Source organism: Centruroides vittatus, unplaced genomic scaffold, assembly GCF_030686945.1.
Source record: "Centruroides vittatus isolate TY-2023 unplaced genomic scaffold, ASM3068694v2 contig_223, whole genome shotgun sequence".
NCBI lineage: Eukaryota > Metazoa > Arthropoda > Arachnida > Scorpiones > Buthidae > Centruroides > Centruroides vittatus.
This window is the reverse complement of record NW_027121388.1, coordinates 194776-206411: the sequence shown is the minus strand read 5'-3', so window position 1 is coordinate 206411 and position 11636 is coordinate 194776. Positions and strand designations below refer to the sequence as shown.

The 11636-nt window shown below is 32.2% G+C and overlaps 1 pseudogene; it reads right to left on the bottom strand.

Moving 5' to 3' along the window:
- Positions 1-2491: 2491 nt before the first annotated feature.
- LOC136970967 (very long chain fatty acid elongase 6 pseudogene) lies at positions 2492-3301 on the bottom strand (annotated as a pseudogene).
- Between the last annotated feature and the right edge of the window lie 8335 nt (positions 3302-11636).

The window sequence follows — 11636 nt, the reverse complement described above, 5'->3', positions numbered from 1 at the left end:
GAGGGTTATAATTTACATCTACTATGTAGTCGTTGAGATAAATGAGCACACTGTTCTTGTGCCAATATTAAAAAAAACGACAGTTTAACCATTTAGTTTGTCCTTCTTGTATATAAAAATAATATCCCAATCTTACCCATGAGTGTTGCAAGATAGTGCATTTATAGGAGTCGACACAAACGGGGGTCGACTGGGAGGTCCGAATATGGGATTTCAATCGAGAGATTAAAAATCTCCTGTTCAGACGCAACTAGCAGGAATTGAATATCCCGATTAAACAATGGGAGTTTTTTCTATTTAAACAATAGAAGGGAATAAAGTCGAGGAAAACGCGGCTGAAAAGGCATCATATTCAGTCGCGACGTTGACCTTTCCCGCGCCCTCCATCGGGTTTCCAATTGTCACCAAGTGACAAAGAGAGACTAATGGAGAGGCGATTTTTGATGCAAACCGCTTAAAAACCGCGCGTTCAAGGACATCCGGGTTCTTGGTTGTTACTAATTCTTCGTTCTCAGTTCGTACTTATCGGTTATTTTGTAGTTGATGCTACTCATCTGATTTCGCTACCGTGTCGAGTAACCACCATCATCTAGTCGGCGACCGTATATTATCTTCGCAGCCCGGAGACATCGACTTCCTACCAGATCCATCTTTCTCTCCAATCTTCAATTCGAGACTGTGCCACACGACCCGAGGCTTCCACCGAACGTACGTCGACGTGGAACTGAGTGAGCCTTTAACCGAACGTGGGGCATTCCATCAAAAAGAAGGAAAAAAAAACTTTTTATTTTTTCCCAGAATTCGGTTTGTGTCCAAGCTTTCAGGAGAATTGTAAGAACCTACTATTTTTATTAAACGGTTTTATGATGGTAACCTGTCTCAGTGAGGATTTTCACTCCCACTTCACCGAATGACCGCTTGACCATCGGAACATCTTTCCACCCGATCGGCAAACCTCACACTTACACGTAACTTTAAAATATTAAATTTTCTTGTTTTTAAAAGCTTTTTAAAAAATTAAATTGTATGTTATATATTATCAAATGCGGTAGTTGCTGAGATTAAAAGAATTATCGTTCTTTTCAATGTGGTTTTCATCTTATGACTTTTCAAACCTTGAAGTCTTCATGTTGCTTTACCTCCCCCTACTATATATCGCATAAGGAAAAAGATTAAAAAAACAGGTATTTTTAGCGTTGGAAGATAAAAAAAAGACATACACAACATTTTGATTTAGCCTAACAAATCTCCAATTGGGAAAAGAAATAACACGATAAAATAAAATTATTTTTGACTACTAGATGGCTGTGACAGTAGCATTTAGCGTGCTGTTCTGAAGCAGCAGCTCCGAGATCTGATGATGTATAAAAATATCTCATGTGCCAAGCATATATTACACACGGGTTTCGTCTGTAATAAATGCGTAAGAGCCAGCTTACTTGCAATAAAACACGAAATAAATATACAATCACTCTTCAGTTTCAAAAATGCATTTATTTATTGTATTTAAAGTAATTATGTCTTGATGACAATTATTCGTACACATACTTATTGATTATAATGCAATATTTAGGGTTATGCAGAATTTAGATAAACGTATCAACGCCCGAAAAAATAGATAAAGTAAGAATTCTACATTTAAGCCTATACCACCTTTCATAAAGATTGTAGAAAAGCTTTCACTGTTTAATTCTGAAAGATCGATATACATTATTTCATTTTATAAGCGGTCAAAATTTTATTAATTATGTTATCGTGCATTTTACATCTTCAAAAGAATATCATAGAACGAAGTACTGTTCGTATTATATTAAGTGTTTAGTATAACGAGTTATAGTCTACCATGTGTAATGTACATTCCGCCTAATAAGATGCTTTCGGAGAGATTCAGAAGGCTCGAAAAATTTTTTACAGCATGTTAAAGTGGACACATCTCAAGCCCACTCAATGTCTTCTACTGCCTCACAAGGGTAGAATAAGGACTTCCCTAAATCAATGTGATTATAAAAGTTTTTAAAGTTGAGAGAGTAAAAAACAAAGGATATTGATATATCGCATCCCGGCAAGAAACGTGACACAACTCGAAAAATGGCAATTTTGAGATTATGTCATTGAAAAGTATGTATAATGTGCCCCAACATTCACAACAAGCGTCACATCTCTATCTCGCAAAATAATAAAATTTTTAAAAGAGCAAGAAAAGTGACATCACTCAAAGACCTCACCTATATTTAACCGATAACACTTCACATTCGACGAGAGCAGAGCTACAGATCCATAATTACTATACTATAGAATATAATATAATTTACCGCCATAAATACGAACCTGAAATTTAAAAGCAGCTTATACTATAACTTTTATAGTATTATTTAAGGAGAGTTTTCTCAAATACTGCACTTTTCTTGCCGGGGTGCGATATAATAAAAAGTCATCATAATTTTCAGAAGTAACAATTCCTGGAAAAAATGCGATAAATCAATAAATATATTTATATATCCTTCATCTTTTCAACATACGAGAAATAAAATAATCTAGAAAATAGATACGCATGACTGAGATACACAACCAAAGATATTACAATGACATTATTGGGGAAGTCACATTCGAATCCTTTCCATCGACTCCAATATGCCCAAATACAAACAAAAGCACCAGTAATCATCTGCATTAATTGCAAAAATGTAATACAAGAAGCTATAATTTTTGAAATTTTTATGCCAGCTGTCATTAACGCAAAGTATGTGTACATAAAAGAGTGTACAAAATAATTCATTACGCAGAACCAATGATTAAGTCCTACTTGTTGAAAACCGAGATACCAGCATAAAATAAGTGTGACGATATGATGATACCAATGCAAAAATATTAATTTCTTCTTTCTCAACACGATAAAAATAGTATCTCCGAATTCTGTGATTTTAGAGAAAACCAACAGCCAGCCCCAAAACACACTGGGTTGAATATTTTCCAAAATTGGTTCTAGGAAACAAACTGAATAGGTGAATCCCAATTTACGAATGACTTGTACTAGAGTAGGAAAGCTTCTAAAGGTACTACAAATGCTGAATACAGCCAAGGCCGAATTCCAGAAGAGTAGTGGTTTCTTCAATTCTAAAACATTGCGATTTTTCATTAAGCTCTGAATGCCGAATATCACAATTACGTATATTGTAGACCAATACAGTGAATGGTGCCAATAATTGTTCAACCATTGTACTCTGTTATATCTGTCGACGAGTTTTTCAAATTGGAACGGATCAGATTTGATTAAACTAGTGTTGTAATCGGATTTCATCATCTTGAAAAATCTGAAAGTAATAATAATATTTATAAAGATTAACGCGTTGATGTTATGTTTAATCCTAATCTAATTAACAAAGCAATTCAATATAAGAATCTTAGATAAACATATCATAAAGCAATCATTCTAAAAAAAAATCAGGAACATTTTAGTGCGCTACACAAAAATAGAAAAAAATTGAAGGATGCCAGAACTATAAGACGAGCTACCGGAGATAAAAGATTAGTCTAATTTAAAAAGTAAAATATAAAAATTCCTTTATATGGTCACATCGACCAAGTAACCATTTTAAATTCTTCACTTTCCAATGATAGTAAGCTTGACCGAACTGAAATTCAGTGCACAAAAAGAATCTTTCTTACGGTCAAAGTGCAGAAAAACATATAAAAAGTTTTAGTTTCTGTAAATCATTAAGCCTTCAAAATAACAAACGCAAAACTCTTACCTTTGTTGACCACAAATGGCAGAGAGTTTATAACACACTGATAATTGGTCGCAGATTCACGTCTCATCAACAGTCTGGCTACGTGAGACTATCAGTGTAATTTTCTTGTGACTAACGTCTACATTGGAACAAATATCTAATGCCTAGTCCTCCCGGATGGCGCTCCTTTGTTGGCAGATTGCCCAAATGACGTGTTGCTGCTACAATCGCATTATATTCTTTACTTGTATTTTAAATGACCTTTTATTAATTTACAGATTAAACGATTTCGATACGAGGCTCTTTATTTTATAGAAAATTTAAAAGTTTTATTACAAATTAGATTTATTATATATTCGAGAAATTATTCGTTTTAATTTAACATGAATAGTTTCTGGAATATATAATAAATCTAATTGTAATAAAAATTTTAAAACACAGATTTAAGTAATAAAATAAATAATTACCTTCTAGATAACAATCATTGATTTTCTTATGCTACGATATTATCATAAATATGGTTGTCATAATGGCATGATCCATCGCAATTTTACAGAATTAATTAATTATTTTTAATAAAGTTATTCTATTCTAAAGGGAAAATATGAAAACATAAATTAATAAAAATATATTTATTACTCTGTTTTCATCACAATTATTTACGAGCTCACCAGTGGATAAAACCACTAAAGAGTGCTAGGTTCGTACTTTGCATTTAATTATTCAGTTTTAATTAAACTTTTTAAGCAATTATATTTTGTTGATTTTATCATTAAATTTAAATTAAATGAATACGAGTTTTAAAAGTTTTCAGAAATTGAATTTAAATTGTTTTATATGACAAATTCTATGAAATAGACATCATATACGTGGAATAAGTCATATCTAGAACCAGTTACGAGTTTGGTAACTTTCTTTGTGACAAATATTAATGTATAAAAAACACCTTAGCAAAGTTTAAAATTGCACGTGTCGTTATCTGTAATGAAATTTTATTTTTTTTTAAATATGTTTTATATCATTAATTTTACTAAGAACGTAAGAAAGTTATTTCTCAGAGTTAAGATGAAATTTTTAAAATATCGTAAATGTTATTAACTAATAAGGTATTTGTTAAGACCTCTCCGGTTACAGATATGGTCTATCATCCCATATATCTTCTACTCTTCATCTTTAAATTAACCACCAAAATTTAATAGCACCAATACCCTTAATATACAAGTTACCATTCTAACTTTCGTTTCATAATATTTATCCCATTTTCAAATATTAAACAAATTAGACTACAAAACACATACACAGACATACCATACGCATCCGGTAATTTTTTTACTTTTTGGGGTTCAGGAAGTCTAAAACCGTAGATATTTGCAAAAAAGTAGGAGAGTCAAATATGACACAATTTCAATACTTTTCCTCGTTTATAGATAACCGCCGGAAAAGTATAAATTAAAAGGAAAACTTTCATAAAAGAGAGTTTTCCTTTCTGATTACTTTTATTATACGAGAAAGTCTCATGATTTATGCGCGTGGCTTAGTCGTCATACCACAAATTATTGTTCTATTATTTTTATAAATAAGAACTTAGGTGTAAAGGAAATATAGCAGAGTAAATTTATTGAATTCAGTTTAATTTATTTAAAGCTTTAAAGAAACTGAGAAAGAAAAATTGGTAGAATATGTCTTTTAATATGCAGATAAAGTATTTTTTTGTAAAATGTATTAAGATCAAAAACGCTCGAAAAGAATTATTTTTGAGGACCTAAACACGTGTAATTTCTACTAGTTATTTAAAATAATTTTTTTGAAACAAGGATTTTTTTTTACTTCTGGTAATTTCATATACAGGTACTCCTCACTTTACGACCTATCTGCTTATCGACCTCTCGCACTTACGACCAATCGACTTGCAATTCAGGGAGTTTCGACTTACAATTCGGGGAATCCCCTTTCTCAGCATGGGTGTCGATCAGTGGCCATTGGTGACATGCGAACTGAGAAAACTACAGGCTTACCATTCACTTTTTAGTCAGTTTGATGTAATTCAACAATTGTAGGCCTTGCCAATGCGCGTAATTTAGATGTTGAAGTGAAAGCCATTGTTGAATTAGTGGATTATGCCGACAGAGAGTTAACAATGAGGATTTAGTAGAGTTAGAAGCGATGCAGCATTTGGAAGAGGAAGAAGAGGAAAGAATTGAAGAAGTGAAAAAGAAATTCGTGGTACATGGGTTAGCTTGTGTGCTCTCCAAAATTAATGCACCTATGTTGGAAATTGAGGCTATGGATCCAAACACTGAACGGTTTAGTAAAGTTGAACGTGGGATGAGTGAACTTTTAAAGTGCTATAGAGAAATTTATCAAGAAAAAAGATTACCAAGCAAACCATACGAGTTTCTTTTCGACTATTACATCCGGAATCTCCGCCCTTAAAGGTACAACTGTTTATCGTTGTCATGTCTCTTACCTGGACCATCTGTAGCTCCAGATAACCAAATAAACAAATGATAATGTGTACATATGCACGTCTTTTTATGAATAAATTTGAAGTTTGTGCATAATTTGTATAATTTTACAACTATCCTATATTCCCGGCGCAAGCTCCTCGCTTATCGACCAATTTGCTTAACGACGTAGTCGTTGGAACAAAACTCGGTCGTAAAGTGAGGAGTACCTGTATATGAAATTACCAGAAGTAAAAAAAATCCTTGTTTCAAAAAAATTATTTTAAATAACTAGTAGAAATTACACGTGTTTAGGTCCTCAAAAAACATTCTTTTCGAGCGTTTTTGATCTTAATACATTTTACAAAAAAATACTTTATCTGCATATTAAAAGACATATTCTACCAATTTTTCTTTCTCAGTTTCTTTAAAGCTTTAAATAAATTAAACTGAATTCAATAAATTTACTCTGCTATATTTCCTTTACACCTAAGTTCTCATTTATAGAAATAATAAAACAATAATTTGTGGTATAACGACTAAGCCACGTTCATAAATCATGAAACTTTCTCGTATATTAAAAGTAATCAGAAAGGAAAACTCTCTTTTATGAAAGTTTTCCTTTTAATTTATACTTTTCCGGCGGTTATCTATAAACGAGGAAAAGTATTGAAATTGTGTCATATTTGACTCTCCTATTTCTTTGCAAATATCCACGGTTTTAGACCACCTGAACCCGAGAAAGTAAAAAATTACCTGAATGCGTATGGTATGTCTGTGTATGTGTTTTGTAGTCTAATTTGTTTAATACTTGAAAATGTGATTAATATTAAGAAACGAATGTTAGAATGGTAACTTGTATATTAAGGGTATTAATGCCATTAAATTTTGGTAGTTAATTTAAGGATGAAGGGTAGAAGATTTATGGGATGATGCACCATATCTCTAATCGGAGAGGTCTTAACAAATACCTTATTAGTTAATAACATTTACGATATTTTAAAAATTTTATTTCAACTCTCAGAAATAAGCCTCTTACGTTCTTAGTAAAATTAATGATATAAAACATATTTAAAAAAAATAAAATTTCATTACAGATAACGACACGTGCAATTTTAAACTTTGCTAAGGTGTTTTTTATACATTAATATTTGTCACAAAGAAAGTTACCAAACTCGTAACTGGTTCTAGATATGACTTATTCCACGTATATAATGTCTATTTCATAGAATTTGTCATATAAAACAATTTAAATTCAATTTCTGAAAACTTTTAAAATTCGTATTCATTTATTTAAATTTAATGATAAAATCAACAAAATATAATTTTTAAAAGAGTTTAATTAAAACTGAATAATTAAATGCAAAGTACGAACCTACCACTCTATAGTGGTTTTACCCACTGGTGAGCTCGTAAATAATTGTGAAGAAAAGAAAGTAATAAATATATTTTTATTAATTTATGTTTTCATATTTTTCCTTTAGAATGGAATAACTTTATTAAAAATAAATAATTAATTTTGTAAAATTGCGATGGATCATGCCATTATGACAACCATATTTATGATAATATCATAGCATAAGAAAATCAATGATTGTTATCTAGAAGGTAATTATTTATTTTATTACTTAAATCTGTGTTTTAAAATTTTTATTACAATTAGATTTATTATATATTCCAGAAACTATTCATGTTAAATTAAAACGAATAATTTCTCGAATATATAATAAATCTAATTTGTAATAAAACTTTTAAATTTTCTATAAAATAAAGAGCCTCGTATCGAAATCGTTTAATCTGTAAATTAATAAAAGGTCATTTAAAATACAAGTAAAGAATGTAATGCGATTGTAGCAGCAACACGTCATTTGGGCAATCTGCCAACGACGGAGCGCCATTCGGGAGGACTAGGCATTAGATATTTGTCCCAATGTAGACGTTAGTCACAAGAAAATTACACTGATAGTCTCACGTAGCCAGACTGTTGGTGAGACGTGAATCTGCGACCAATTATCAGTGTGTAATAAACTCTCCGCCATTTGTGGTCAACAAAGGTAAGAATTTTGCGTTTGTTATTTTGAAGGCTTAATGATTTACCGAAACTAAACTTTTTATATGTTTTTCTGCACTTTGACCGTAAGAAAGATTCTTTTTGTGCACTGAATTTCAGTTCGGTCAAGCTTACTATCATTGGAAAGTGAAGAATTTAAAATGGTCACTTGGTCGATGTGACCATAAAAAGGAATTTTTATATTTTACTTTTTAAATTAGACTAATCCTCTTTTATTTCCGGTAGCTCGTCTGATAGTTCCTACAACCTTCAATTTTTTTAATTTTTGTGTAGCGCACTAAAATGTTCCTGATTTTTTTTCAGAATGATTGCTTTATGATATGTTTATCTAAGTTTCTTAGATTGGATTGCTTTGTTAATTAGATTAGGATTAAACATAACATCAACGCATTAATCTTTATAAATATTATTATTACTTTCAGGCTCTTCAAGATGATAAAATCCGATTACAACACTACTTTAATCAAATCTGATCCGTTCCAATTTGAAAAACTCGTCGACAGATATAACAGAGTACAATGGTTGAACAATTATTGGCACCATTCACTGTATTGGTCAACGATATACTTAATTGTCATATTCGGCATTCAGAGCTTGATGAAAAATCGCAATGCTCTAGAGTTGAAGAAACCACTACTCTTCTGGAATTCGGCCTTGGCTGTATTCAGCATTTGTGGCACCTTTAGAACCTTTCCTACTCTAGTACAAGTCATTCGTAACTTGGGATTTTCCTATTCAGTTTGTTTTTTAGAACCAATTCTGAAAAATATTCAACCCAGTGTGTTTTGGGGCTGGCTGTTTGCTTGTTCTAAAATCATAGAATTCGGAGATAGTATTTTTATCGTGTTGAGAAAAAAGAAATTAATTTTTTTGCATTGGTATCATCATATTGTCACACTTATTTTATGCTGGTATCTCGGTTGGCAAGAAGTAAAAGTTATTCATTGGTTCTGCGTAATGAATTATTTTGTACACTCTTTTATGTACACATACTTTGCGTTAATGACAACTGGCATAAAAATTTCAAAAATTATAGCTTCTTGTATTACATTTTTGCAATTAATGCAGATGATTACTGGTGCTTTTGTTTGTATTTGGGCATATTGGAGTCGATGGAAGGGATTCGAATGTGACTTCCCCAATAATGTCATTGTAATATCTTTGGTTGTGTATCTCAGTTATGCGTATCTATTTTCTAGATTATTTTATTTCTCGTATATTGAAAACACGAGTAAAAAGATGAAGGATATATAAATATATTTTTATAGAATACGAACAGTACTTCGTTCTATGATATTCTTTTTAAGATGTAAAATGCACGATAACATAGATAATAAAATTTCGACCGCTTATAAAATAAAATAATGTATATCGATCTTTCAGAATTAAACAGTAAAAGTTTTTCTACAATCTTTATGAAAGGTGGTATAGGCTTAAATGTAGAATTCTTACTTTATCTATTTTTTCGGGCGTTGATACGTTTATCTATATTATGCATAACCCTAAATATTGCATTAGAATTAATAAGTATGTATACGAATAATTCTAATGAAGACATAATTACTTTAAATACAATAAATAAATGCATTTTTGAAACTGAAGAGTCAATGTATATTTATTTCGTGTTTTTATTGCAAGTAAGCAAGCTCTTATGCAATTATTACAGACGAAGCCCGTGTGTAATAAATGCTTGGCACATGAAAAATTTTTATACCTCATCCGAACTCGGATCTGGAGCTTCAGAACAGCACGCTAAATGCTACTGTCACAGCCATTTACTGGTCAAAAATAATTTTATTTTATCGTGTTATTTATTTTCCCTAATTCGAGATTTGTTAGCCTAAATCAAAATGTTGTGTATCTCTCCTTTTATTTTTTAACGCCAAAAATTCCTGTTTTTTATTACTTATCTTTTTCTTTATGCGATATATAGTTAGACTTTAAGGTTTGAAAAGTCATAAGATAGCAACCACATTGATGAGAACGATAATTTTTTAATCTCAGCAACTACAGCATTTGATCATATATAATATATAATTTAATTTTTTAAAAAGTTTTTAAAAACAAGAAAATTTAATATTTCAAAGTTACGTGTAAATGTGAAGTTCGCCGATTGGGTGAAAAGATGTCCCGATGGTCAAGTGGTCATTCGGTGGGGTTGGAGTGAAAATACTCACTGAGACAGGTTACCATCATAAAACCGTTTAATAAAAATAGTAGGTTCTTACAATTCTCCTCAAAGCTTGGACACATACCGAATTCGGGGAGAGAATAAAAAGTTTCTTTTCCTTATTTTTGATGGAATGCCCCACGTTCGGCGAAAGCCCCGAGGCGTGTGGCACAATCTCGAATTGCAGATTGGAAGGAAGATTGGATCGGGTGGGAACCCAATGTCACCGGGCTGCGAAGGTAAAATCCGAATGCCGACTAGATGGTGGTGGTTATTCGACACGGTAGCGAATTCAGATGAGTAGCATCAACAACAAAATAACCGACAAGCACGAACTGAGAACCAAGAATTAGTAACAACGAAGAACGCGGTTTTTAAGCGTTTTGCATCAAAAATCGCCTCTCCATTAGTCTCTCTTTGTCACCTGGTGACAATTGGAAACCCGATGGAGGGCGCGAAAAAAGTCAACGTCGCGACTGAATATGATGCCTCTCCAGCCGCGTTTTCCTCGTCTTTATTCCCTTCTATTGTTCAAATAGAAACAACTTCTATTGTATCATCGGGATATTCAATTCCTGCTAGTTGCGTCAGAACACAAGATTTTTAATCTCTCGATTGATATTCCACATTCGGACCTCCCAGTCAACCCCTGTTCGGATCAACTCATATAAATGCACCATCTTGCCACACCCATGGGTAAGATTAGGATATTATTTGTATATACAAGAAAAACATATTAAATGGTTACACTGTCGTTTTCTTCAATATTGGCAAAAGAACAGTGTGACTCATTTATTTCAACGACTACATAATAGATGTAGATTATACCCCTCCACAATAGAGGCATTCTGTGTTATTTGCTTTTGTTTCTTGTTAGGCCTAACCTTGCTGATTCCTGTAACTTCTGATTTTATGGAATTTTTTTTTGGTAAACAAAGGCTGTTTTTCTGGAGGTGCCGAAACTGCTGTTGATTGTTTTTCGTACAAGCAGTAGCTGCTGTTCTATCAGCTGCTGCTCGTACGCTGTATCTGTTAGGATTGGTGTTTTCCCTCTCCTTCTGCTATTTTCGAATTTTTTTCTTGGTTCCAACATGTGGAATTGGCATTATTTCTATTGGAGAGACTTCAGTAAAAACTGAGTGAGTAGGACTACTTGTAGTCGTGTAATAAATGCACCCAGATTAGGCATACCTCTGCCTTCATGATTTTGTTGTCTCAAAATG